The 24,419-nt window shown below is 31.8% G+C and overlaps 1 long non-coding RNA gene across 1 annotated transcript in view; it reads right to left on the reverse strand.

The window, feature by feature from the left end:
* Positions 1-331: 331 nt before the first annotated feature.
* Positions 332-24,419, reverse strand: part of LOC141362158 (uncharacterized) — a 270,438-nt gene continuing 246,350 nt past the window's right edge. Inside the window, exons 2-3 of the long non-coding RNA XR_012368161.1 lie at positions 9,012-9,090; positions 332-373 (exon numbers count right to left, since the gene is read on the reverse strand). This is a non-coding gene — a long non-coding RNA (uncharacterized lncRNA). The remainder of the gene's footprint in view (positions 374-9,011; positions 9,091-24,419) is intronic.

Raw genomic sequence — 24,419 nt, forward strand, 5'->3', positions numbered from 1 at the left:
TCTCATTAAATGTTTCAATAAAAACATATACAAATATTTAAAATAATTATGCAAGAAACAAAGTATAATAAACAAACAAATAAGTTCATACCTGAAAGAAAAAAATTGTGTATAATAGCCCTCCTCCACCCACTGGACTCCAACTCTGAATTAAAATGCTGACAATAAATCTGTAGGGGAAAAAGTTAATTGTTTAGCTTTTTTTCATTAAATGTTACTTTCAATAAAAACATACAAATAATTATAATAATAACGCAAGAAACAAAGTATAATAAACAAACAAACAAGTTATTACCTGAAAGAAAAAAATGTGTATAATGGCCCTCCTCCACCCACTGGAATCCAACTCTGAATTAAAATGCTGACAATAAATCTGAAAGAGAAAAAAGTTCATCGTTTAGCTTTTTATCATTAAATGTTTCAATAAAAACATATACAAATATTTAAAATAATTACGCAAGAAACAAAGTATAATAAACAAACAAACAAGTTATTACCTGAAAAAAAAAAATTTGTATAATGGCCCTCCTCCACCCACTGGAATCCAACTCTGAATTAAAATGCTGACAAAAAAATCTGTAAGCGAAAAATGTTCATCGTTTAGCTTTTTATCATTAAATGTTTCAATAAAAACATATACAAATATTTAAAATAATTACGCAAGAAACAAAGTATAATAAACAAACAAACAAGTTATTACCTGAAAGAAAAAAAATGTGTATAATGGCCCTCCTCCACCCACTGGAATCCAACTCTGGATTAAAATGCTGACAATAAATCTGTAGGGGAAAAATGTTCATTGTATAGCTTTTTATCAATAAATGTTTATTTCAATAAAAACAAATACAAATATTTATAATAATTACGCAAGAAACAAAGTATATTAAACAAACAAACAAGTTATTACCTGAAAGAAAAAAAATGTGTATAATGGCCCTCCTCCACCCACTGGAATCCAACTCTGGATTAAAATGCTGACAATAAATCTGTAGGGGAAAAATGTTCATTGTATAGCTTTTTATCAATAAATGTTTATTTCAATAAAAACAAATACAAATATTTATAATAATTACGCAAGAAACAAAGTATAATAAACAAACAAACAAAATATTACCTGAAAGAGAAAAAATGTGTATAATGGCCCTCCTCCACCCACTGGAATCGAACTCTGGATTAAAATGCTGACAATAAATCTGTAGGGGAAAAATGTTCATTGTTTAGCTTTTTATCATTAAATGTTTCAATAAAAACATATACAAATATTTAAAATAATTACACAAGAAACAAAGTATATTAAACAAACAAACAAGTTATTACCTGAAAGAAAAAAAATGTGTATAATGGCCCTCCTCCACCCACTGGAATCCAACTCTTAATTAAAATGCTGACAAAAAAATCAGTAGGGGAAAAATGTTTATTGTTTACCTTTTTTTCTTTAAATGTTTCTTTCAATAAAAACATATACAAATATTAAAAATAATTACCAAGAAAAAAAGTATAATAAACAAACAAACAAGTTATTACCTGAAAGAAAAAAAATGTGTATAATGGCCCTCCTCCACCCACTGGAATCCAACTCTGGATTAAAATGCTGACAATAAACCTGTAGGGGAAAAATGTTCATTGTTTAGCTTTTTATCATTAAATGTTTCAATAAAAACATATACAAATATTTAAAATAATTACACAAGAAACAAAGTATATTAAACAAACAAACAAGTTATTACCTGAAAGAAGAAAAATGTGTATAATGGCCCTCCTCCACCCACTAGAATCCAACTCTAAATTAAAATGCTGACAAAAAAATCAGTAGGGGAAAAATGTTTATTGTTTACCTTTTTTTCTTTAAATGTTTCTTTCAATAAAAACATATACAAATATTAAAAATAATTACCAAGAAAAAAAGTATAATAAACAAACAAACAAGTTATTACCTGAAAGAAAAAAAATGTGTATAATGGCCCTCCTCCACCCACTGGAATCCAACTCTGGATTAAAATGCTGACAATAAACCTGTAGGGGAAAAATGTTCATTGTTTAGCTTTTTATCATTAAATGTTTCAATAAAAACATATACAAATATTTAAAATAATTACCAAGAAAAAAAGTATAATAAACAAACAAACAAGTTATTACCTGAAAGAAAAAAAATGTGTATAATGGCCCTCCTCCACCCACTGGAATCCAACTCTGAATTAAAATGCTGACAATAAATCTGTAGGGGAAAACGTTCATTGTTTAGCTTTTTATCATTAAATGTTTCAATAAAAACATATACAAAAGTTTAAAATAATTATGCAATTAACAAAGTATAATAAACAAACAAACAAGTTATTACCTGAAAGAAAAAAAAATGTGTATAATGGCCCTCCTCCACCCACTGGAATCCAACTCTGAATTAAAACGCTGACAAAAAAATCTGTAGGGGAAAAACGTTCATTGTTTAGCTTTTTATCATTAAATGTTTCAATAAAAACATATACAAAAGTTTAAAATAATTATGCAATTAACAAAGTATAATAAACAAACAAACAAGTTATTACCTGAAAGAGAAAAATGTGTATAATGGCCCTCCTCCACCCACTGGAATCCAACTTTGAAATAAAATGCTGACAATAAATCTGTAGGGGAAAAACGTTCATTGTTTAGCTTTTTTTCATTAAATGTTTCAATAAAAACATATACAAATATTTAAAATAATTACCAAGAAAAAAAGTATAATAAACAAACAAACAAGTTATTACCTGAAAGAAAAAAAATGTGTATAATGGCCCTCCTCCACCCACTGGAATCCACCTCTGAATTAAAATGCTGAAAAAAAAATCTGTAGGGGAAAAACGTTCATTGTTTAGCTTTTTTTCATTAAATGTTTCAATAAAAACATATACAAATATTTAAAATAATTACCAAGAAAAAAAGTATAATAAACAAACAAACAAGTTATTACCTGAAAGAAAAAAAATGTGTATAATGGCCCTCCTCCACCCACTGGAATCCACCTTTGAATTAAAATGCTGACAACAAATCTGTAGGGGAAAAACGTTCATTGTTTAGCTTTTCATCATTAAATGTTTCAATAAAAACATATACAAATATTTAAAATAATTATGCAAGAAACATAAACAAACAAACAAGTTATTACCTGAAAGAAAAAAATGTGTATAATGGCCCTCCTCCACCCACTGGAATCCAACTTTGAAATAAAATGCTGACAATAAATCTGTAGGGGAAAAACGTTCATTGTTTAGCTTTTTTTCATTAAATGTTTCAATAAAAACATATACAAATATTTAAAATAATTACCAAGAAAAAAAGTATAATAAACAAACAAACAAGTTATTACCTGAAAGAAAAAAAATGTGTATAATGGCCCTCCTCCACCCACTGGAATACAACTCTGAATTAAAACGCTGACAAAAAAATCTGTAGGGGAAAAACGTTCATTGTTTAGCTTTTTATCATTAAATGTTTCAATAAAAACATATACAAAAGTTTAAAATAATTATGCAATTAACAAAGTATAATAAACAAACAAACAAGTTATTACCTGAAAGAGAAAAATGTGTATAATGGCCCTCCTCCACCCACTGGAATCCAACTTTGAAATAAAATGCTGACAATAAATCTGTAGGGGAAAAACGTTCATTGTTTAGCTTTTTATCATTAAATGTTTCAATAAAAACATATACAAATATTTAAAATAATTACCAAGAAACAAAGTATAATAAACAAACAAACAAGTTATTACCTGAAAGAGAAAAATGTGTATAATGGCCCTCCTCCACCCACTGGAATACAACTCTGAATTAAAATGCTGACAATAAATCTGTAGGGGAAAAATGTTCATTGTTTAGCTTTTTATCATTAAATGTTTCAATAAAAACATATACAAATATTTAAAATAATTACGCAAGAAACAAAGTATAATAAACAAACAAACAAGTAAATACCTGAAAGAAAAAAAATGTGTATAATGGCCCTCCTCCACCCACTGGAATCCAACTCTGAATTAAAATGCTGACAATAAATCTGTAGGGGAAAAACGTTCATTGTTTAGCTTTTCATCATTAAATGTTTCAATAAAAACATATACAAAAGTTTAAAATAATTATGCAATTAACAAAGTATATTAAACAAACAAACAAGTTATTACCTGAAAGAAAAAAAATGGTGTATAATGGCCCTCCTCCACCCACTGGAATCCAACTCTGAATTAAAATGCTGACAAAAAATCTGTAGGGGAAAAACGTTCATTGTTTAGCTTTTTATCATTAAATGTTTCAATAAAAACATATACAAATATTTAAAATAATTACCAAGAAACAAAGTATAATAAACAAACAAACAAGTTATTACCTGAAAGAAAAAAAATGTGTATAATGGCCCTCCTCCACCCACTGGAATCCACCTCTGAATTTAAATGCTGACAATAAATCTGTAGGGGAAAAAAGTTCATCGTTTAGCTTTTTATCATTAAATGTTTCAATAAAAACATATACAAATATTTAAAATAATTACACAAGAAACAAAGTATAATAAACACACAAACAAGTTAATACCTGAAAGAAAAAATGTGTATAATGGCCCTCCTCCACCCACTGGAATCCAACTCTGAATTAAAATGCTGACAATAAATCTTTAGGGGAAAAAAGTTCATTCTATAGCTTTTTATCAATAAATGTTTCAATAAAAACATATACAAATATTTAAAATAATTACGCCAGAAACAAAGTATAATAAACAAACAAACAAGTTATTACCTAAAAGAGAAAAATGTGTATAATGGCCCTCCTCCACCCACTGGAATCCACCTCTGAATTAAAATGCTGACAATAAATCTGTAGGGGAAAAACGTTCATTGTTTAGCTTTTCATCATTAAATGTTTCAATAAAAACATATACAAATACTTTAAAATATTTACGCAAGAAATAAAGAATAATAAACAAACAAACAAGTAAATACCTGAAAGAAAAAAAATGTGTATAATGGCCCTTCTCCACCCACTGGAATCCACCTCTGAATTAAAATGCTGACAATAAATCTGTAGGGGAAAAACGTTCATTGTTTAACTTTTTATTATTAAATGTTTCAATAAAAACATATACAAATATGTATGATAAATACACAAAAAAACAAAGTATAATAAACAAACAAACAAGTTATTACCTAAAAGAGAAAAATGTGTATAATGGCCCTCCTCCACCCACTGGAATCCACCTCTGAATTAAAATGCTGAAAAAAAAATCTGTAGGGGAAAAACGTTCATTGTTTAGCTTTTTATCATTAAATGTTTCAATAAAAACATATACAAATATTTAAAATAATTACCAAGAAACAAAGTATAATAAACAAACAAACAAGTTATTACCTGAAAGAAAAAAAATGTGTATAATGGCCCTCCTCCACCCACTGGAATCCACCTCTGAATTAAAATGCTGACAATAAATCTGTAGGGGAAAAAAGTTCATTGTTTAGCTTTTCATCATTAAATGTTTCAATAAAAACATATACAAATATTTAAAATATTTACGCAAGAAATAAAGAATTATAAACAAACAAACAAGTAAATACCTGAAAGAAAAAAAATGTGTATAATGGCCCTCCTCCACCCACTGGAATCCACCTCTGAATTAAAATGCTGACAATAAATCTGTAGGGGAAAAACGTTCATTGTTTAACTTTTTATTATTAAATGTTTCAATAAAACATATACAAATATTTAAAATAATTACCAAGAAAAAAAGTATAATAAACAAACAAACAAGTTATTTACCTGAAAGAGAAAAAATGTGTATAATGGCCCTCCTCCACCCACTGGAATCCACCTCTGAATTAAAATGCTGACAATAAATCTGTAGGGGAAAAACGTTCATTGTTTAACTTTTTATTATTAAATGTTTCAATAAAAACATATACAAATATTTAAAATAATTACCAAGAAAAAAAGTATAATAAACAAACAAACAAGTTATTTACCTGAAAGAGAAAAAATGTGTATAATGGCCCTCCTCCACCCACTGGAATCCAACTCTGAATTAAAATGCTGACAATAAATCTGTAAGCGAAAAATGTTCATCGTTTAGCTTTTTATCATTAAATGTTTCAATAAAAACATATACAAATACTTTAAAATATTTACGCAAGAAACAAAGTATAATAAACAAACAAAAAAGTTAATACCTGAAAGAAAAAAATGTGTATAATGGCCCTCCTCCACCCACTGGAATTCAACTTTGAAATAAAATGCTGACAAAAAATCTTTAGGGGAAAAAAGTTAATTGTATAGCTTTTTATCAATAAATGTTTCTTTCAATAAAAACATATACAAATATTTAAAATAATTACACAAGAAACAAAGTATATTAAACAAACAAACAAGTTATTACCTAAAAGAGAAAAATGTGTATAATGGCCCTCCTCCACCCACTGGAATCCACCTCTGAATTAAAATGCTGACAACAAATCTGTAGGGGAAAAATGTTCATCGTTTAGCTTTTTATCATTAAATGTTTCAATAAAAACATATACAAATATTTAAAATAATTACACAAGAAACATAAACAAACAAACAAGTTATTACCTGAAAGAAAAAAAATGTTTATAATGGCCCTCCTCCACCCACTGGAATCCAACTCTGAATTAAAACGCTGACAAAAAAATCTGTAGGGGAAAAATGTTCATTGTTTAGCTTTTTTTCATTAAATGTTACTTTCAATAAAAACATACAAATAATTATAATAATTACACAAGAAACAAAGTGTATTAAAAAAACAAACAAGTTATTACCTGAAAGAAAAAAAATGTGTATAATGGCCCTCCTCCACCCACTGGAATCCACCTCTGAATTAAAATGCTGACAAAAAATCTGTAGGGGAAAAAAGTTCATTGTTTAGCTTTTTATCATTAAATGTTTCAATAAAAATATATACAAATATTTAAAATAATAACCAAGAAACAAAGTATAATAAACAAACAAACAAGTTATTACCTGAAAGAGAAAAATGTGTATAATGGCCCTCCTCCACCCACTGGAATCCAACTCTGAATTAAAATGCTGACAATAAATCTGTAGGGGAAAAACTTTCATTGTTTAGCTTTTCATCATTAAATGTTTCAATAAAAACATATACAAATATTTAAAATAATTACCAAGAAACAAAGTATAATAAACAAACAAACAAGTTATTACCTGAAAGAGAAAAATGTGTATAATGGCCCTCCTCCACCCACTGGAATCCACCTCTGAATTAAAATGCTGACAATAAATCTGTAGGGGAAAAAAGTTCATTGTTTAGCTTTTCATCATTAAATGTTTCAATAAAAACATATACAAATATTTAAAATAATTACGCAAGAAACAAAGTATAATAAACAAACAAACAAGTTATTACCTGAAAGAAAAAAAATGTGTATAATGGCCCTCCTCCACCCACTGGAATCCAACTCTGAATTAAAATGCTGACAAAAAATCTGTAGGGGAAAAAAGTTCATTGTTTAGCTTTTCATCATTAAATGTTTCAATAAAAACATATACAAATATTTAAAATAATTACCCAAGAAACAAAGTATAATAAACAAACAAACAAATTAATACCTGAAAGAAAAAAATGTGTATAATGGCTCTCCTCCACCCACTGGAATACAACTCTAAATTAAAATGCTGACAATAAATCTGTAGGGGAAAAACGTTCATTGTTTAGCTTTTCATCATTAAATGTTTCAATAAAAACATATACAAATATTTAAAATAATTACGCAAGAAACAAAGTATAATAAACAAACAAACAAGTTATTACCTGAAAGAAAAAAATGTGTATAATGGCTCTCCTCCACCCACTGGAATACAACTCTAAATTAAAATGCTGACAACAAATCTGTAGGGGAAAAATGTTCATTGTTTAGCTTTTTTTCATTAAATGTTACTTTCAATAAAAACATACAAATAATTATAATAATTACACAAGAAACAAAGTATAATAAACAAACAAACAAGTTATTACCTGAAAGAAAAAAAATGTGTATAATGGCCCTCCTCCACCCACTGGAATCCAACTCTGAATTAAAATGCTGACAAAAAATCTGTAGGGGAAAAAGTTCATTGTTTAGCTTTTTATCATTAAATGTTTCAATAAAAATATATACAAATATTTAAAATAATAACCAAGAAACAAAGTATAATAAACAAACAAACAAGTTATTACCTGAAAGAGAAAAATGTGTATAATGGCCCTCCTCCACCCACTGGAATACAACTCTGAATTAAAATGCTGACAATAAATCTGTAGGGGAAAAACGTTCATTGTTTAGCTTTTCATCATTAAATGTTTCAATAAAAACATATACAAATATTTAAAATAATTACGCAAGAAACAAAGTATAATAAACAAACAAACAAGTTATTACCTGAAAGAAAAAAAATGTGTATAATGGCCCTCCTCCACCCACTGGAATCCAACTCTGAATTAAAATGCTGACAAAAAATCTGTAGGGGAAAAACGTTCATTGTTTAGCTTTTCATCATTAAATGTTTCAATAAAAACATATACAAATATTTAAAATAATTACGCAAGAAACAAAGTATAATAAACAAACAAACAAGTTATTACCTGAAAGAAAAAAATGTGTATAATGGCTCTCCTCCACCCACTGGAATACAACTCTAAATTAAAATGCTGACAATAAATCTGTAGGGGAAAAACGTTCATTGTTTAGCTTTTCATCATTAAATGTTTCAATAAAAACATATACAAATATTTAAAATAATTACGCAAGAAACAAAGTATAATAAACAAACAAACAAGTTATTACCTGAAAGAAAAAAATGTGTATAATGGCCCTCCTCCACCCACTGGAATACAACTCTGAATTAAAATGCTGACAATAAATCTGTAGGGGAAAAACGTTCATTGTTTAGCTTTTCATCATAAAATGTTTCAATAAAAACATATACAAATATTTAAAATAATTACACAAGAAACAAAGTATATTAAACAAACAAACAAGTTATTACCTGAAAGAAAAAAAATGTGTATAATGGCCCTCCTCCACCCACTGGAATCCACCTCTGAATTAAAATGCTGACAATAAATCTGAAAGAGAAAAATGTTCATCGTTTAGCTTTTTATCATTAAATGTTTCAATAAAAACATATACAAATATTTAAAATAATTACACTAGAAACAAAGTATAATAAACAAACAAACAAGTTATTACCTGAAAGAAAAAAATGTGTATAATGGCTCTCCTCCACCCACTGGAATCCAACTCTGAATTAAAATGCTGACAATAAATCTGAAAGAGAAAAATGTTCATCGTTTAGCTTTTTATCATTAAATGTTTCAATAAAAACATATACAAATATTTAAAATAATTACACTAGAAACAAAGTATAATAAACAAACAAACAAGTTAATACCTGAAAGAAAAAAATGTGTATAATGGCCCTCCTCCACCCACTGGAATCCAACTCTGAATTAAAATGCTGACAAAAAATCTGTAGGGGTAAAATGTTCATTGTTTAGCTTTTTGTCATTAAAATGTTACTTTCAATAAAAACATATACAAATATGTATGATAAATACCCAAAAAAACAAAGTATAATAAACAAACAAACAAGTTATTACCTGAAAGAGAAAAATGTGTATAATGGCCCTCCTCCACCCACTGGAATACAACTCTGAATTAAAATGCTGACAAAAAAATCTGTAGGGGAAAAACGTTCATTGTTTAGCTTTTTATCATTAAATGTTTCAATAAAAACATATACAAATATTTAAAATAATTATGCAATTAACAAAGTATAATAAACAAATAAACAAGTTAATACCTGAAAGAAAAAAATGTGTATAATGGCCCTCCTCCACCCACTGGAATCCACCTCTGAATTAAAATGCTGAAAAAAAATCTGTAGGGGAAAAACGTTCATTGTTTAGCTTTTTATCAATAAATGTTTATTTCAATAAAAACATATACAAATATTTATAATAATTACGCAAGAAACAAAGTATAATAAACAAACAAACAAGTTATTACCTGAAAGAAAAAAATGTGTATAATGGCCCTCCTCCACCCATTGGAATCCACCTCTGAATTAAAATGCTGACAATAAATCTGTAGGGGAAAAAAGTTCATTGTTTAGCTTTTTATCATTAAATGTTTCAATAAAAACATATACAAATATTTAAAATAATTTTGCAAGAAACAAAGTATATTAAACAAACAAACAAGTTATTACCTGAAAGAAAAAAATGTGTATAATGGCCCTCCTCCACCCACTGGAATCCACCTCTGAATTAAAATGCTGACAAAAAAATCTGTAGGGGAAAAATGTTCATTGTTTAGCTTTTTATCATTAAATGTTTCAATAAAAACATATACAAATATTTAAAATAATTACGCAAGAAACAAAGTATAATAAACAAACAAAAAAGTAAATACCTGAAAGAAAAAAAAATGTGTATAATGGCTCTCCTCCACCCACTGGAATCCAACTTTATAATAAAATAAAAGACAATAAATCTGTAGGGGAAAAACGTTCATTGTTTAGCTTTTCATCATTAAATGTTTCAATAAAAACATATACAATTATTTAAAATAATTACGCAAGAAACAAAGTATAATAAACAAACAAACAAGTTAATACCTGAAAGAAAAAAATGTGTATAATGGCCCTCCTCCACCCACTGGAATCCACCTCTGAATTAAAATGCTGACAAAAAAATCAGTAGGGGAAAAATGTTCATTGTTTACCTTTTTTTCTTTAAATGTTTCTTTCAATAAAAACATATACAAATATTAAAAATAATTACACAAGAAACAAAGTATATTAAACAAACAAACAAGTTATTACCTGAAGGAAAAAAATGTGTATAATGGCCCTCCTCCTGTCACGGTGATCCGTGTCATGTTTTGTTTGTCTCTCCGATTACGTCACCTGGACATTCACGGACTGATTCATCACACCTGTTCCCTGTTAAGTGTTGTGTATTTATACTGCTGTCTGTTTCTCACCTGTCGCCGGATCATTGTCATTGCCATTACGTTCATGTCTGTTCCTGTTCCTTCTGTTGGATGTTCCTGTGTTTACCCGCCTGTTGTTTTATTTCCGTTCTGTTAATAAATGTTATTTATTTCATAGTGAACCCAGCACTTGCGTCCTCACTCCTGTTACCAGTCGTGACAGAATGATCCGGCCTAACTGGACGCAGCAGGTTCACGGAGGGCGGCTCCCCCAGGAGTTTCGTCGAGGGGGAGTAGTGACATCGGGGTTCATTCCCCATCAGCCCCGATGTCTCTTGGGGACCACCGTGAGCGATCGCTCGCTCCTGCAGGCCTGCGGGAGGAGGATCGGCCCAGGCGGTCCCCCAACGGTTGAGTCGTCGTCGACGGTCCCTCGGAGGACCACCATCCTGCTCGCAGGGGGATCCGGAACGGACCACGCCCGATCATTTCCCCGGGGTGGCTACCGAGGGTCTCCGTTTCCGCGAGGGGATGGGAGATGATTTCCGGGGGCATCTGATCGTCGACGATTCCCAGGAGGGGGGTAATTCGTCTGCCTCAGTTCTCGGAGCGATCGCTCCGGTTCTTCTGGCGCAGTCCGGCCAACCGTCCTGTTGGTCTCATCCCGGCGGCTGCCGGCCTCGCCAGGGTCCCCAAGCCCTCCACCCCTCCCTTGGACTCTCGCTACCAGACTTTGTTTTTGTTGTGTTTTATGTGAGTGTCTGGTAGCCACTCGTAGAGGGGAGGGTAATGTCACGGTTAATCCGTGTCATGTCTTGTCTCTGTTCCGATTGTTATCACCTGGACATTCATTGATTAATTACCTGCCTCATCACACCTGTTTGTCATTTAGTCTGTGTGTATATATACCTCTGTCTTCTGTTTGCTCACTGCTGGATCATTGTCATTGATACCCTGTCTGTTCCTGTGTTAATGTTCCTGTGTTCCTGCCTTCACCATGTCTGCCCTCGTGTTTTTATTATTAAATGTTATTTATTTTGAACCTTGCGTTTGCGTCCTGTCCTTACAACCCTTCCGTGTCGTGACAGTTAGTGAGGATAGTAATGACTAACAAGATGACACCGAATAACTAAATCTGAGAGAATGCAAACACATTACAATATTTTTTCCTCCGCCCGACAGGCAGGGCGCAGATACATTTTCGTAGCCCGACAGGAATTCGCCATATCCCCGGCACTTCGGGGTAGCGATTTTGCGAGCCCTGCATAAGTTTGTTTAGAAAGACTTTCTTTAAAGTGAATTTCGTTTTGTATAAATTGTATCTTAATATTAATCAATGTTTAATCAAACAATTGCCTCGATTTAATAAATAAGAAGCAAACCAAGAACGTCTGTGGTGTGGATTGAAGTGAACCCACTATATTTCCGCAGCCTACGTCTTTCTGCTTTTAATGCATTTCTTAAATTAATGTCTCAATTACACAGTAGGCTTATAGGTTGTTATGATAGGCTATTTGTTGCTTAAAAGCAATAGGCTATATTGTATAAAGTGTAGCAATAAACGTGGCGTGACTTATAGTGCTGAGTTAGAGAGCTGGTAGGGTATATCAAACAACATCACTGTGATCAGATCTTTTCTTTCTATTTTTTACCCCGCTGTCATATTTGTTGTTTGTTTATGTTATTGAGAGGAAAGCGCGCAGCACATATTCATAACGTGTTGTTATTCAAAATACGTTTTCCACTTGCTTGCAAAAAAAGTTCTCGGGAATATTTTTCTCATTAGAATCATACTGTAACGCAACATTCAATTGCTTTATAATAGTTTTTAAATAGTTATCAGGCTTACTTATAATTGTACTGTTTTTAACAAAACATGCAATAGATAAAATACACCATATGAAGTAGTATCCATGTCTAACTATACAGAGTAGTATTTTTTTACATTTCTGATTGGGCAGGCCAGCTGTCAATCTGGGCGGGCCCAGGCCCGTGGGCCCGCCCATAGCTCCGCGCCTGTGAGGTAGGCTAGATGAAAAAGAGACAATTTAACTGGATATTAATCCTCGGACTGATCGCGTGCTCTTTATGTTGCGTGACAATTTAATAATCTATGAAACCTGATTCTGTTGTTGATCTGTTGCGGCTGTTTGCATGTTCAAATTAAATAAAATGTTTGTATTGCTTTTACCGAGGCACAGACAACGTCACCTGTATTTCTACTCAATGACAATTTAATGTTAAAATCATATCAGTTAACTGTTAATGTTCTGTTAACAAGCTGCGGTTGTTTAAAAGCTGCGTGTATAACATCCCCATATTTACACACAATTGCAGGCCAATGTTTTTTTGCGGTTATGACGGTGAGGAGCTCAGATCCGCGGCATGGGTCACGTGACCGCGGTATGGCGGTAATCCGGTTACCGCCCCAGGCCTAGTTAAAACAACACAAAGTGTGTTATTCCAAAAATAACACAGAGATGTGTTAAGTTAAGGACAACACACTTGTGTTGTCCTTAACTAGACACAAGATGTGTTAATTTAACACATTCATTTTAAGAGTGTACCTGTTTATTTTATACTACATAAAACAATCTGATTTTTGCTCGGTCACATCCTAACTGTTTATTTTATACTACATATGACCATCTGATTTTTACAGGGTCACATCCTTCCTTTTTATTTTATACTACATAAGACAATCTGATTTATGCACGGTCACATCCTACCTGTTTATTTTATACTACATAAGACAATCTGATTTTTGCACGGTCACATCCTACCTGTTTATTTTATACTACATATGACCAATCTGATTTTTATGCACGGTCACATCCTACCTGTTTATTTTATACTACATAAGACAATCTGATTTTTGCACGGTCACATCCTACCTGTTTATTTTATACTACATAAGACAATCTGATTTTTGCACGGTCACATCCTACCTGTTTATTTTATACTACATAAGACAATCTGATTTTTGCACGGTCACATCCTACCTGTTTATTTTATACTACATAAGACAATCTGATTTTTGCACGGTCACATCCTACCTGTTTATTTTATACTACATAAGACAATCTGATTTATGCACGGTCACATCCTACATGTTTATTTTATACTACATAAAACAATCTGATTTATGCACGGTCACATCCTACATGTTTATTTTATACTACATAAGACAATCTGATTTATGCACGGTCACATCCTACCTGTTTATTTTATACTACATAAGACAATCTGATTTATGCACGGTCACATCCTACCTGTTTTTTATACTACATATGACAATCTGATTTATGCACGGTCACATCCTACCTGTTTATTTTATAGTACATAAGACAATCTGATTTATGCACGGTCACATCCTACCTGTTTATTTTATACTACATAAGACAATCTGATTTATGCACGGTCACATCCTACCTGTTTATTTTATACTACATAAGACAATCTGATTTATGCACGGTCACATCCTACCTGTTTATTTTATACTACATAAGACAATCTGATTTTTACACGGTCACATCCTACCTGTTTATTTTATACTACATAAGACAATCTGATTTATGCACGGTCACATCCTACCTGTTTATTTTATACTACATAAGACAATCTGATTTATGCACGGTCACATTGTACCTGTTTATTTTATACTACATAAGACAATCAGATTTTTGCACGGTCACATTGTACCTGTTTATTTTATACTACATAAGACAATCTGATTTATGCACGGTCACATCCTACCTGTTTATTTTATACTACATAAGACAATCTCATTTATGCACGGTCACATCCTACCTGTTTATTTTATACTACATAAGACAATATCATTTATGCACGGTCACATCCTACCTGTTTTTTATACATAAGACAATCTGATTTATGCACGGTCACATTGTACCTGTTTATTTTATACTACATAAGACAATCTGATTTATGCACGGTCACATCCTACCTGTTTTTTTATACATAAGACAATCTGATTTATGCACGGTCACATCCTACCTGTTTATTTTATACTACATAAGACAATCTGATTTATGCACGGTCACATCCTACCTGCTTATTTCATTCTAAAGACAATCTGATTTATGCACGGTCACATCCTACCTGTTTATTTTATACTACATAAGACAATCTGATTTTTGCACGGTCGCATCCTACCTGTTTATTTTATACTACATAAGACAATCTGATTTATGCACGGTCACATCCTACCTGTTTATTTTATACTCCATAAGACAATCTGATTTATGCACGGTCACATCCTACCTGTTTATTTTATACTACATAAGACAATCTGATTTTTGCACGGTCACATCCTACCTGTTTATTTTATACTACATAAGACAATCTGATTTTTGCACGGTCACATCCTACCTGTTTATTTTATATTACATATGACAATCTGATATATGCACGGTCACATCTTACCTGTTTATTTTATACTACATAAGACAATCTGATATATGCACGGTCACATCTTACCTGTTTATTTTATACTACATAAGACAATCTCATTTTTGCACGGTCACATCCTACCTGTTTATTTTATATTACATATGACAATCTGATATATGCACGGTCACATCCTACCTGTTTATTTTATACTACATAAGACAATCTGATTTATGCACGGTCACATCCTACCTGTTTATTTTATACTACATAAGACAATCTGATTTATGCACGGTCACATCCTACCAGTTTATTTTATACTACATAATACAATCTGATTTTTGCACGGTCACATCCTACCTGTTTATTTTATACTACATAAGACAATCTGATTTTTGCACGGTCACATCCTACCTGTTTATTTTATACTACATAAGACAATCTGATTTTTGCACGGTCACATCCTACCTGTTTATTTTATACTACATAAGACAATCTGATTTATGCACGGTCACATCCTACCTGTTTATTTTATACTACATAAGACAATCTGATTTATGCACGGTCACATCCTACCTGTTTATTTTATACTACATAAGACAATCTGATTTATGCACGGTCACATCCTACCTGTTTATTTTATACTACATAAGACAATCTGATTTATGCACGGTCACATCCTACCTGTTTATTTTATACTACATAAGACAATCTGATTTTTGCACGGTCACATCCTACCTGTTTATTTTATACTACATAAGACAATCTGATTTTTGCACGGTCACATCCTACCTGTTTATTTTATACTACATAAGACAATCTGATTTTTGCACGGTCACATCCTACCTGTTTATTTTATACTACATAAGACAATCTGATTTTTGCACGGTCACATCCTACCTGTTTATTTTATACTACATAAGACAATCTGATTTATGCACGGTCACATCCTACCTGTTTATTTTATACTACATAAGACAATCTGATTTTTGCACGGTCACATCCTACCTGTTTATTTTATACTACATAAGACAATCTGATTTATGCACGGTCACATCCTACCTGTTTATTTTATACTACATAAGACAATCTGATTTATGCACGGTCACATCCTACCTGTTTATTTTATACTACATAAGACAATCTGATTTATGCACGGTCACATCCTACCTGTTTATTTTATACTACATAAGACAATCTCATTTATGCACGGTCACATCCTACCTGTTTATTTTATACTACATAAGACAATCTGATTTATGCACGTTCACATCCTACCTGTTTATTTTATACTACATAAGTCAATCTGATTTATGCACGGTCACATCCTACCTGTTTATTTTATACTACATAAGACAATCTGATTTTTGCACGGTCACATCCTACCTGTTTATTTTATACTACATAAGACAATCTGATTTATGCACGGTCACATCCTACCTGTTTATTTTATACTACATAAGACAATCTGATTTTTACACGGTCACATCCTACCTGTTTATTTTATACTACATAAGACAATCTGATTTATGCACGGTCACATCCTACCTGTTTATTTTATACTACATAAGACAATCTGATTTATGCACGGTCACATCCTACCTGTTTATTTTATACTACATAAGACAATCTGATTTATGCACGGTCACATCCTACCTGTTTATTTTATACTACATAAGACAATCTGATTTATGCACGGTCACATCCTACCTGTTTATTTTATACTACATAAGACAATCTGATTTATGCACGGTCACATCCTACCTGTTTATTTTATACTACATAAGACAATCTGATTTTTACACGGTCACATCCTACCTGTTTATTTTATACTACATAAGACAATCTGATTTATGCACGGTCACATCCTACCTGTTTATTTTATACTACATAAGACAATCTGATTTATGCACGGTCACATCCTACCTGTTTATTTTATACTACATAAGACAATCTGATTTTTACACGGTCACATCCTACCTGTTTATTTTATACTACATAAGACAATCTGATTTATGCACGGTCACATCCTACCTGTTTATTTTATACTACATAAGACAATCTGATTTATGCACGGTCACATCCTACCTGTTTATTTTATACTACATAAGACAATCTGATTTATGCACGGTCACATCCTACCTGTTTATTTTATACTACATAAGACAATCTGATTTATGCACGGTCACATCCTACCTGTTTATTTTATACTACATAAGACAATCTGATTTATGCACGGTCACATCCTACCTGTTTATTTTATACTACATAAGACAATCTGATTTATGCACGGTCACATCCTACCTGTTTATTTTATACTACATAAGACAATCTGATTTTTGCACGGTCACATCCTACCTGTTTATTTTATACTACATAAGACAATCTGATTTATGCACGGTCACATCCTACCTGTTTATTTTATACTACATAAGACAATCTGATTTATGCACGGTCACATCCTACCTGTTTATTTTATACTACATAAGACAATCTGATTTATGCACGGTCACATCCTACCTGTTTATTTTATACATAAAACAATCTGATTTTCAGCCGTCACATCCTACTCGTTGATTTTATACTACATAAGACAATCTGATTTTTGCACGGTCACATCCTACCTGTTTTTTATACTACATAAGACAATCTGATTTATGCACGGTCACATCCTACCTGTTTATTTTATACTACATAAGACAATCTGATTTATGCACGGTCACATCCTACCTGTTTATTTTATACTACATAAGACAATCTGATTTATGCACGGTCACATCCTACCTGTTTATTTTATACTACATAAGACAATCTGATTTTTACACGGTCACATCCTACCTGTTTATTTTATACTACATAAGACAATCTGATTTATGCACGGTCACATCCTACCTGTTTATTTTATACTACATAAGACAATCTGATTTTTACACGGTCACATCCTACCTGTTTATTTTATACTACATAAGACAATCTGATTTATGCACGGTCACATCCTACCTGTTTATTTTATACTACATAAGACAATCTGATTTATGCACGGTCACATCCTACCTGTTTATTTTATACTACATAAGACAATCTGATTTTTGCACGATCACATCCTACCCGTTTATTTTATAGTACATAAGACAATCTGATTTATGCACGGTCACATCCTACCTGTTTATTTTATACTACATAAGACAATCTGATTTATGCACGGTCACATCCTACCTGTTTATTTTATACTACATAAGACAATCTGATTTATGCACGGTCACATCCTACCTGTTTATTTTATACTACATAAGACAATCTGATTTATGCACGGTCACATCCTACCTGTTTATTTTATACTACATAAGACAATCTGATTTATGCACGGTCACATCCTACCTGTTTATTTTATACTACATAAGACAATCTGATTTATGCACGGTCACATCCTACCTGTTTATTTTATACTACATAAGACAATCTGATTTATGCACGGTCACATCCTACATGTTTATTTTATACTACATAAGACAATCTGATTTATGCACGGTCACATCCTACATGTTTATTTTATACTACATAAGACAATCTGATTTATGCACGGTCACATCCTACCTGTTTATTTTATACTACATAAGACAATCTGATTTATGCACGGTCACATCCTACCTGTTTATTTTATACTACATAAGACAATCTGATTTATGCACGGTCACATCCTACCTGTGTATTTTATACTACATAAGACAATCTGATTTATGCACGGTCACATCCTACCTGTTTATTTTATACTACATAAGACAATCTGATTTATGCACGGTCACATCCTACCTGTTTATTTTATACTACATAAGTAAATCTGATTTATGCACGGTCACATCCTACCTGTTTATTTTATACTACATAAGACAATCTGATTTATGCACGGTCACATCCTACCTGTTTATTTTATACTACATAAGACAATCTGATTTATGCACGGTCACATCCTACCTGTTTATTTTATACTACATAAGACAATCTGATTTTTGCACGATCACATCCTACCTGTTTATTTTATACTACATAAGACAATCTGATTTATGCACGGTCACATCCTACCTGTTTATTTTATACTACATAAGACAATCTGATTTATGCACGGTCACATCCTACCTGTTTATTTTATACTACATAAGACAATCTGATTTATGCACGGTCACATCCTACCTGTTTATTTTATACGACATAAGACAATCTGATTTATGCACGGTCACATCCTACCTGTTTATTTTATACTACATAAGACAATCTGATTTATGCACGGTCACATTGTACCTGTTTATTTTATACTACATAAGACAATCTGATTTATGCACGGTCACATCCTACCTGTTTATTTTATACTACATAAGACAATCTGATTTATGCACGGTCACATCCTACCTGTTTATTTTATACTACATAAGACAATCTGATTTATGCACGGTCACATCCTACCTGTTTATTTTATACTACATAAGACAATCTGATTTATGCACGGTCACATCCTACCTGTTTATTTTATACTACATAAGACAATCTGATTTATGCACGGTCACATCCTACCTGTTTATTTTATACTACATAAGACAATCTGATTTATGCACGGTCACATCCTACCTGTTTATTTTATACTACATAAGACAATCTGATTTTTGCACGGTCACATCCTACCTGTTTATTTTATACTACATATGACAATCTGATTTATGCACGGTCACATCCTACCTGTTTATTTTATACTACATAAGACAATCTGATTTTTACACGGTCACATCCTACCTGTTTATTTTATACTACATAAGACAATCTGATTTATGCACGGTCACATCCTACCTGTTTATTTTATACTACATAAGACAATCTGATTTATGCACGGTCACATCCTACCTGTTTATTTTATACTACATAAGACAATCTGATTTATGCACGGTCACATCCTACCTGTTTATTTTATACTACATAAGACAATCTGATTTATGCACGGTCACATCCTACCTGTTTATTTTATACTACATAAGACAATCTGATTTATGCACGGTCACATCCTACCTGTTTATTTTATACTACATAAGACAATCTGATTTTTACACGGTCACATCCTACCTGTTTATTTTATACTACATAAGACAATCTGATTTATGCACGGTCACATCCTACCTGTTTATTTTATACTACATAAGACAATCTGATTTATGCACGGTCACATCCTACCTGTTTATTTTATACTACATAAGACAATCTGATTTATGCACGGTCACATCCTACCTGTTTATTTTATACTACATAAGACAATCTGATTTATGCACGGTCACATCCTACCTGTTTATTTTATACTACATAAGACAATCTGATTTATGCACGGTCACATCCTACCTGTTTATTTTATACTACATAAGACAATCTGATTTATGCACGGTCACATCCTACCTGTTTATTTTATACTACATAAGACAATCTGATTTATGCACGGTCACATCCTACCTGTTTATTTTATACTACATAAGACAATCTGATTTATGCACGGTCACATCCTACCTGTTTATTTTATACTACATAAGACAATCTGATTTATGCACGGTCACATCCTACCTGTTTATTTTATACTACATAAGACAATCTGATTTATGCACGGTCACATCCTACCTGTTTATTTTATACTACATAAGACAATCTGATTTATGCACGGTCACATCCTACCTGTTTATTTTATACTACATAAGACAATCTGATTTATGCACGGTCACATCCTACCTGTTTATTTTATACTACATAAGACAATCTGATTTATGCACGGTCACATCCTACCTGTTTATTTTATACATAAAACAATCTGATTTTCAGCCGTCACATCCTACTCGTTGATTTTATACTACATAAGACAATCTGATTTTTGCACGGTCACATCCTACCTGTTTATTTTATACTACATAAGACAATCTGATTTATGCACGGTCACATCCTACCTGTTTATTTTATACTACATAAGACAATCTGATTTATGCACGGTCACATCCTACCTGTTTATTTTTTAACTGCATAAGACAATCTGATTTTTACACGGTCACATTGTACCTGTTTATTTTATAGTACATAAGACAATCTGATTTATGCACGGTCACATCCTACCTGTTTATTTTTTAACTGCATAAGACAATCTGATTTTTACACGGTCACATTGTACCTGTTTATTTTATACTACATAAGACAATCTGATTTTTACACGGTCACATTGTACCTGTTTATTTTATACTACATAAGACAATCTGATTTATGCACAGTCACATCCTACCTGTTTATTTTATAGTACATAAGACAATCTGATTTATGCACGGTCAACTCCAACCTGTTTATTTTATAGTACATAAGACAATCTGATTTATGCACGGTCACATCCTACCTGTTTATTTTATACTACATAAGACAATCTGATTTATGCACGGTCACATCCTACCTGTTTATTTTATACTACATAAGACAATCTGATTTATGCACGGTCACATCCTACCTGTTTATTTTATACTACATAAGACAATCTGATTTATGCAAGGTCACATCCTACCTGTTTATTTTATACTACATAAGACAATCTGATTTTTGCACGGTCACATCCTACCTGTTTATTTTATACTACATAAGACAATCTGATTTATGCACGGTCACATCCTACCTGCTTATTTCATTCTAAAGACAATCTGATTTATGCACGGTCACATCCTACCTGTTTATTTTATACTACATAAGACAATCTGATTTTTGCACGGTCACATCCTACCTGTTTATTTTATACTACATAAGACACTCTGTTTTTTGCTCGGTCACATCCTAGCTCTTTATTTTATAGTACATAAGACAATATGTTTTTTGCTCTGTCTCATAATACCTGTTTATTTTATACTACATAAGACAATCTGATTTATGCACGGTCACATCCTACCTGTTTATTTTATACTACATAAGACAATCTGATTTTTGCACGGTCACATCCTACCTGTTTATTTTATACTACATAAGACAATCTGATTTATGCACGGTCACATCCTACCTGTTTATTTTATACTACATAAGACAATCTGATTTTTGCACGGTCACATCCTACCTGTTTATTTTATACTACATAAGACAATCTGATTTATGCACGGTCACATCCTACCTGTTTATTTTATACTACATAAGACAATCTGATTTATGCACGGTCACATCCTACCTGTTTATTTTATACTACATAAGACAATCTGATTTTTGCACGGTCACATCCTACCTGCTTATTTCATACTACATAAGACAATCTGATTTATGCACGGTCGCATCCTACCTGTTTATTTTATACTACATAAGACAATCTGATTTTTGCACGGTCACATCCTACCTGTTTATTTTATACTACATAAGACAATCTGATTTATGAACGGTCACATCCTACCTGTTTATTTTATACTACATAAGACAATCTGATTTTTGCACGGTCACATCCTACCTGTTTATTTTATACTACATAAGACAATCTGATTTTTGCACGGTCACATCCTACCTGTTTATTTTATACTACATAAGACAATCTGATTTTTGCACGGTCACATCCTACCTGTTTATTTTATACTACATAAGACAATCTGATTTATGCACGGTCACATCCTACCTGTTTATTTTATACTACATAAGACAATCTGATTTTTACACGGTCACATCCTACCTGTTTATTTTATACTACATAAGACAATCTCATTTATGCACGGTCACATCCTACCTGCTTATTTTATACTACATAAAACAATCTGATTTATGCACGGTCACATCCTACCTGTTTATTTTATACTACATAAGACAATCTGATTTATGCACGGTCACATCCTACATGTTTATTTTATACTACATAAAACAATCTGATTTATGCACGGTCACATCCTACCTGTTTATTTTATACTACATAATACAATCTGATTTATGCACGGTCACATGGTACCTGTTTATTTTATACTACATAAGAAAATCTGATTTTTACACGGTCACATCCTACCTGTTTATTTTATACTACATAAGACAATCTGATTTATGCACGGTCACATCCTACCTGTTTATTTTATACTACATAAGACAATCTGATTTATGCACGGTCACATCCTACCTGTTTATTTTATACTACATAAGACAATCTGATTTTTACACGGTCACATCCTACCTGTTTATTTTATACTACATAAGACAATCTGATTTATGCACGGTCACATCCTACCTGTTTATTTTATACTACATAAGACAATCTGATTTATGCACGGTCACATCCTACCTGTTTATTTTATACTACATAAGACAATCTGATTTTTACACGGTCACATCCTACCTGTTTATTTTATACTACATAAGACAATCTGATTTATGCACGGTCACATCATACATGTTTATTTTATACTACATAATACAATCTGATTTATGCACGGTCACATCCTACATGTTTATTTTATACTACATAAGACAATCTGATTTATGCACGGTCACATTGTACCTGTTTATTTTATACTACATAAGACAATCTGATTTTTGCACGGTCACATCCTACCTGTTTATTTTATACTACATAAGACAATCTGATTTATGCACGGTCACATCCTACCTGTTTATTTTATACTACATAAGACAATCTGATTTATGCACGGTCACATCCTACCTGTTTATTTTATACTACATAAGACAATCTGATTTATGCACGGTCACATCCTACCTGTTTATTTTATACATAAAACAATCTGATTTTCAGCCGTCACATCCTACTCGTTGATTTTATACTACATAAGACAATCTGATTTTTGCACGGTCACATCCTACCTGTTTTTTATACTACATAAGACAATCTGATTTATGCACGGTCACATCCTACCTGTTTATTTTATACTACATAAGACAATCTGATTTTTGCACGGTCACATCCTACCTGTTTTTTATACTACATAAGACAATCTGATTTATGCACGGTCACATCCTACCTGCTTATTTCATAACTAAAGACAATCTGATTTTTGCACGGTCACATCCTACCTGTTTATTTTATACT

Source organism: Misgurnus anguillicaudatus, chromosome 25 (genome assembly GCF_027580225.2).
Source record: "Misgurnus anguillicaudatus chromosome 25, ASM2758022v2, whole genome shotgun sequence".
Classification (NCBI taxonomy): Eukaryota; Metazoa; Chordata; class Actinopteri; order Cypriniformes; family Cobitidae; genus Misgurnus; species Misgurnus anguillicaudatus.